Source organism: Ursus americanus, chromosome 28, assembly GCF_024610735.1.
Source record: "Ursus americanus isolate L20-20 chromosome 28, mUrsAme1.1.p, whole genome shotgun sequence".
NCBI classification, from domain to species: domain Eukaryota; kingdom Metazoa; phylum Chordata; class Mammalia; order Carnivora; family Ursidae; genus Ursus; species Ursus americanus.
The window spans coordinates 29329554-29335675 of NC_142154.1; positions in this window are offsets into that span (position 1 = coordinate 29329554).

A 6122-nucleotide genomic window follows, 5' to 3' on the forward strand; every position below is an offset into this window, starting at 1 on the left:
GGGCTGGGCTGGCACAGCTTGCCGGGCACATGGGCCCCATCTGGCCTGGGCCCCAGACCAAGCTCTCAGAGCCCTACCCTGAGCTGGCCTCTTGTCACCTCTGCCACAGGCCATGGCATCGCATGTCACCTCTGCCACAGGCCATGGCATCGCATGTTTGCTGAGAAAGTCAGGGTGGGGGGGCTAAATCACCTCCAACTTCCAGGCTTCCGTGTGCTTACCCAGCCTCTCCAAGCCCCCTCTGAGCCTGGGTGGGGGTTAGGTTGGCTTGGCTCTGCCCCTCGTTTCCCTGGGCCCAGCCCTGTCTGGCTCCTTCACGCTCTGGTAGTGAAGTTGCTGGTAACAGAATTCAGCTTCCTGTATGCTTGAAATGCCTCGTGCAGAGACCCAGGCACTGCCCTCCTGTACCTTGGCAAAGCGGCCGACAGCAATGCGGTACCTTGGTACTCATCTATCAAGCCCCCCTCTGTGCCAGTCCCTGAGCTAGGCACTCACAGATGCCATCTCAGCTGAACCTCATAACAACCCTGAGAAGTAGATACTCCCCCTTTTACAGACGAGTGCTTCCTCTTGTCACAGGACGTGACCATGCCGGGAGACTGGCCTTTCTGGGACTGGGGTGGGATTGGATCGGCATGATTCCATCGGTCCATCACCTGGGGCCTCGTGCCTGGCCGCCAGGCCCTGGAAGCCCGTGGGAGGCACTGTGGGGCCTGCTCAGCACTCATCCCTCCAGGAAGTGGCAGCTTGCGTCTTAGAAGGGATTCCGTCTTCTAAGTGAGACTGGCTGAGGGTTAGGTCTTTTCCTCAGACAGCCTAACCTCTTGGAGCTTACTTGTGTCCTGTTTGACATTTTCCCTCAATTTATATAAGTGGAGATTGACAATGTGCAAATCGGAGATGGCAGGGCACTCAGAGCTGGGCTGGTGAATATTCTAGATGACTGATGGAGTCAGGGTCCTGATAACGAGGCAACCCTAAGAAGAGGGACAGGAATACGGACAGTCTAAGGTCCTGTGGTGGGGACTGGAAAACCAATCGCTCTCATGCAGGATGGGGTCTCATTTTTCCCCCTCGTAGGCCCAGATTCATACTCACCATCTTTCTCAACCAGTGTTCCAGAAAGCCACTGCTGATGGGTGGGAATTGGCCCAAGGATGACTCGGGGCTAAGATCAATAGGATTTAGCAGCCTGCTGTCCCAGCCCAGTAAGGCAGTGCCTTTGGAGGGGCTTGGTCAGGAGGGAAGTCAGTCTTCCAACCCTTTACTACTCAGCCTCTTCTCTAAATGTTGTGTTCTGATCTGCTACCCTATTTTTTAAGGAGGTGGACACAAACCGGGCTGCCCAGCACCTAAGAGCTTCTCTGTAGTTTCTTAAATGACTGCTGATGTCCTAGGAATCAGCCAGGATTACAGAGAACAAGCAAAACCCCATGAGGGACTGAGTTGGAACTGGGGTTATTTACCCTGAAAAAAGAGTAGATTTAGAAGGGCATGGCCTCTGTGTTGAAATCCCCTGTTGAAATCCCCTGGCTCTATCCCAGGAAGAGGGATTAGACATGGTCTGTGTGGCCTAAGGGGACAGATGTAGGACCACTGCGCAGGAGTCTTTCCCTGGGGGAGACAGCTTCATCAGAGCTAAGTAGGGTCAGCAAGGCTGCCTTAGAGGTGAGCTCATTGTCACTGGAGGTATGCAAGAGGCTGCATGACCGCCATCAGGGCTGCTGTGAGGGGCTCCCGGATCAGACCTCTGAGAGTCAAGAATTGGGATTCTTAGATCACTGTATCTATGGAAGACCAGAAATGGTTTATGGGAGACCACATGTCTGCAAGTGTTTCTTTTCATGCAGGCGGCCCAGCAGGCTCAGGCATTACATCGGAGCTGGGAGCATCCTGGGACGCCTATCTTACCGGGATAGTTTTAAAAGCATATGTATTTCAACCTACAAACAAGAAGGACATGGAGAAAGTAGGATGAGAGAGCTTTGTTGATCTCTGGTTTAGAGCTGAGATTGACCAGAAGAAGCATAGCTCCTCTCTGTCCTTCTGTAAACAAAGGAGTGGAGGCTCGGGCTGGGGCAGGGCCTTCCCTAACTTGGGTCGATGGCCATGCTGGGATTTGTTCTCTGACCTCCCAGCCACTTCTAGTCAGGAGACTTTGTTAGTCTAGATGGGTTCCACATGACTCCCACGAGATCCTTCTCTGCCACAGGCCATGGGCACTGAGAATGGAGGCTCAGAGATGGGGATGGGGGTAGGGGGTATGGTGAGGCGGAGGGAGGAGTTTGTCTCCAGAAAGGCTTGCGGGTATCTGAGTCTAGTTTAGGCCGACTCCGTTCTGTTCCAAACTGGCCACCAGGTGGCACTCCTGCCACAAGCCCAGTGCCTAGCCGGCGGAGTTTTGGGGCTAAGACACTGGGTTGCTCCTGGAAGCCATGTCAGGACCTGACATGTTTTTAGGTGAGCTGAATACCCTGATGGAAGGAGAAAAGGTCTAGGTCTTATCTGCCGATCTCCTGAATCACTGAATATTCCCCCCCCACCGTGGGTTTTTGCTTTTGTCTCTCCACTTAGCAGGCCAGACCCCAATCTTAGCAATTTAGGGTGAGCCAAATGAATGACAATGCATCTAGAATAACTAGAACAGAGGCCAGAGATGCAGGAATGGAATGCTGCTGGGAAGTGCTGGCCCTCAGGTGCGGGGGGTGGAGGTGGTGGCCCGGAGCTGGCCTGGAAGGAGGAGTCAGGCTTGGATAGGTGGGGAGGGGCTGAGACTCAAGGCGGACATCCTGGCAGAGTCTTAGGGGCAGGCAGAGCCCTAAGGGAAAGGTGAACTGTGGGACCAGGGCCCGCACAAGCCGAGAAGGGTTTCCTATGTGCACCTCACGTGGTCCATCCCTAAACCCTGGCGTGGTCTTCAGAGGGTTGGGCCAAGTCCAGGGGAAGCTAAGACTGTGGTGTCTATGCCTGTGTCCATGAGATAGTCACGGGCCTGCCTACAGCGAGTACGCAGTAAGCTGGACTTTCCAGACATGGTCTACATGGCCATAAACATTTTACCTTTGAAGTGTTTGCCAATATTTTAAAACTGGGAGTTTCAATAAAAATTCAACTTTCAGCTTCTCTTGAAAAATCAGACTGCTTGTCATTCTGGGTGTACTTTCCCATGGCCCCTCCGGCCGGGGCTGAGTAGCAGCTGCCCTGTAGACAGAGCGTGTGCCCTCCCAGTGTTCCCCAGCCCCACCCCATCCGCTTTTCTCTTCTCAGGATTTCCCCAGGCTCTGCCGCCTCCCCTCCCCCCACCGTGGGTGCTAGTGGTGGCTGGGGGGTGGGCAGTAAGAGCTGCTATTGTGAGTGGACAGAAGGCCTGGGTGGACACCAAGTTCTGAGGCCTCATAGCATGGTGGGTCTTGCATGCAGGGGCTGTTAGGGGCTCGGGATCCTTATGCCTATGACGATGCTCTTGTGAGGGCTTGGTCACTCCTTGAAGACCAAGTGTAACCATGGAATCAGGGCTGAGGATGGGGTCAGAGAAAGCTTGGAGAGAGGAGGAATGCTCTGAGTAGGGCCCTGGAAGGCTGGGGAGGGGTCCCAGTGCTGCTTCGGGGCTCTGAACTTCAGGTCTGTGTGTGTCCATTACTCGGACTCTCCAAGGGGCCTTCTGGATTTGACTGTGCCTCAGCTACCCAAAGGGAAGACCTCTTCAAGGTATTTTTCTCCTAGATAGGAGCCCCTGCACCATTTCTTTCTCTCAGCCTTCTCCCCCCACCCGCCCCCGCTCCTGTCCCCCATAGGGGGAGCCATGGGGAAGGGGAGGACAGGAATACAACCCCCTCACACCCGTCAGCATTCCCATCTGTGGCTTCTTCTGCTGATCAGTTTCCCACCATTTGCTGTCAGTGGGGATTATGCCCCCACCCTTGCTCCGGGCCCCAAAGCTACCCCGGGCCTCCAATGAGGCAGACAGGCTCCTGTCATCACCTTAACTATTCTCAGTGGATTTCCCTGTGCTGCCTGAGGCAGGGAAGTCCATGCCCAAACACCAGTCCTGCTCTGCTTCCCCCACCCTGGGTCCCTGCTCCCCTGTATGCCCACAGTCTAGTTGCTCTCTTCTTCTGTAGATCTACTGCCCCAATCATAGGCCTAGTTCTCATCTCCCCTGGCTGCCTGTAGCCAACCAGGAGTGGGCTGCCATCTGGCCCTTTGCCCCTGGATTGGCCAGCGTGGGGGTGCCCATTAGTGCAGCAGGTGCTAAGCTGGGCCTGGAGAAGGCCAGCCAGAGGCCCACCCTGGGACATGGGGTGGAACAGTCTTCAGCATTAGCCCCTCATCCGCACCCCAGCCTGGAAAAAAACTTCCCTGGCATCTACCCCGGTTTCCATCTGCTGCCCTGTTGCTTGGGAGGCTGAGCCCAGCCGCGCTGGCCTGCCCTTCTGCCCGGCACCTGGTAACCTGGGCCCTGTCTGGGTCTTTTTGGATCTAGGCTCCAGCCATACACAGCAGGCAGCAGCAACAGGGGGCAGTGCACGGAGAGCTGAGCGTTATGATGCAGAGGATGAGGGTGGGGGCCCCAGGGAGACAGTCCGAGCTGCTACCCCACCCCTCTCTACCTAGCTGTGTGACCTTGGGTATATCGCATTCCCTCTCTGTACCTTGGTTTTCTCTTGCGCAAAGGGAGCTGAATAAAAGCCCGTACCTTAGAAAACTATGGAGGTGGGCAGAGCTAGAGCGAGGCCGCGGAGCGGAGCGCGGACAGCGCAGAGTGACCTCTGTGCCAGGCACTGCAGTCTGAAAAGCCCGCTGGTCTTGGGCAAGCCTGCTCCCCATCCCTGTGCCTCACTGTCCTGTCATATGGGCTTCTACCCTCTCCCTCAGCAAAAGAGACAATGTAGGACTGCTGGGGGTCACGTAGGTGGAAGTGTGTTGTGAGTTGCCTGGCACATGGGCAGTTATTATCATTAATTCGAAATTCTCAGTTCTTAAAGGCAGGAGCAGGTGATTTCTTAATTTTCCTTATCTTTGCAGAGAGGGCAGACATTGGAGGCCACACAGCTCAGCAGATGAGGCCCTGGGCTGGAGAGAGAGAGAGTATCTTGGAGACTTAGCCTGGGCCAAGATATGCTGCCACATATCAGGGCCTCAGGCTCGAGTGCATGCATGGGGAGGGACACTTTGAACTGTCCACAGCCTCCCCCTCTTTGGGGCACTGTACCTCTGGAAGCTGTTGGTCCCACCCGGGAGGCCAGGAACCTAGCCCTGCACTGTCTGGAGGCATCTTGATTTCACCTTTTGGTCTGTTGGGGTATCTTGGGGCTCATAGGGAAGAAGGAAGGGGATAGCTGGAAACAAATTATGGAATGGTAAAGCAAAACTTCCTGGTAACAAAACTTTCCTGGCCATGGAGCAGGGCAAAAGGCTGGGGCTGAGGCTGGGGCCGAGGCGGCCTGGGGCGGCCTGCACCCTGTTTTTGCTGGGATCTGCAGCATGTGAATGGAGTCCAGCTAGATGTGTGGCTCCTAGAGGCCCACCTGCGCCTCTGTCTCCTCTTGTTGCAGCCCACCTGGAGATAGGTATCCAGTAAGCCCTGGAGAAGTGGAATTCCCATCCGTGGTTCCCTCAGGCACAAGCAGAGGTGGAGAGTCTGGGCCGTCTCTGGCCTGAGGGAGAGGAGACCCCTTTACAAAGGGCAGGCATGTGGCTCTGAGAGGATGAGTTAATGGAGGAGCTGCCCGGACTGTTCACGGAACTGTGGAGGGACTGGGTCTGGATCCTGCCCAGCGTCGGGCTGCCTGCATGGCTGAGCCCTGCACAACTTGCGGACAGAGACTCCCTCAAGCTGGTCTGACCCTGCCTTCAGGACAGTGAGGCTTGGGAATGCAGGATGCTCCCTTCTCTTTCTACTGGGGAAAGGGACCTTCTTAATTATATCCCCCTCCACTCACATGGAAATGAGTTTGGATTTTCTGAGCATACACCAGCTGGCTGGGGGGAGGCAGCCCAGAAGGCTGCTGGTTGGGGAAGGGAGGAGAAGGGAGAGGGGAAGGAGTCAGGCCAAGATGAAAATCCCGTGTTCTCACAGCAGAGCAATGATGGGGTGCTGAGTGCTCCCCACAGATCATCTA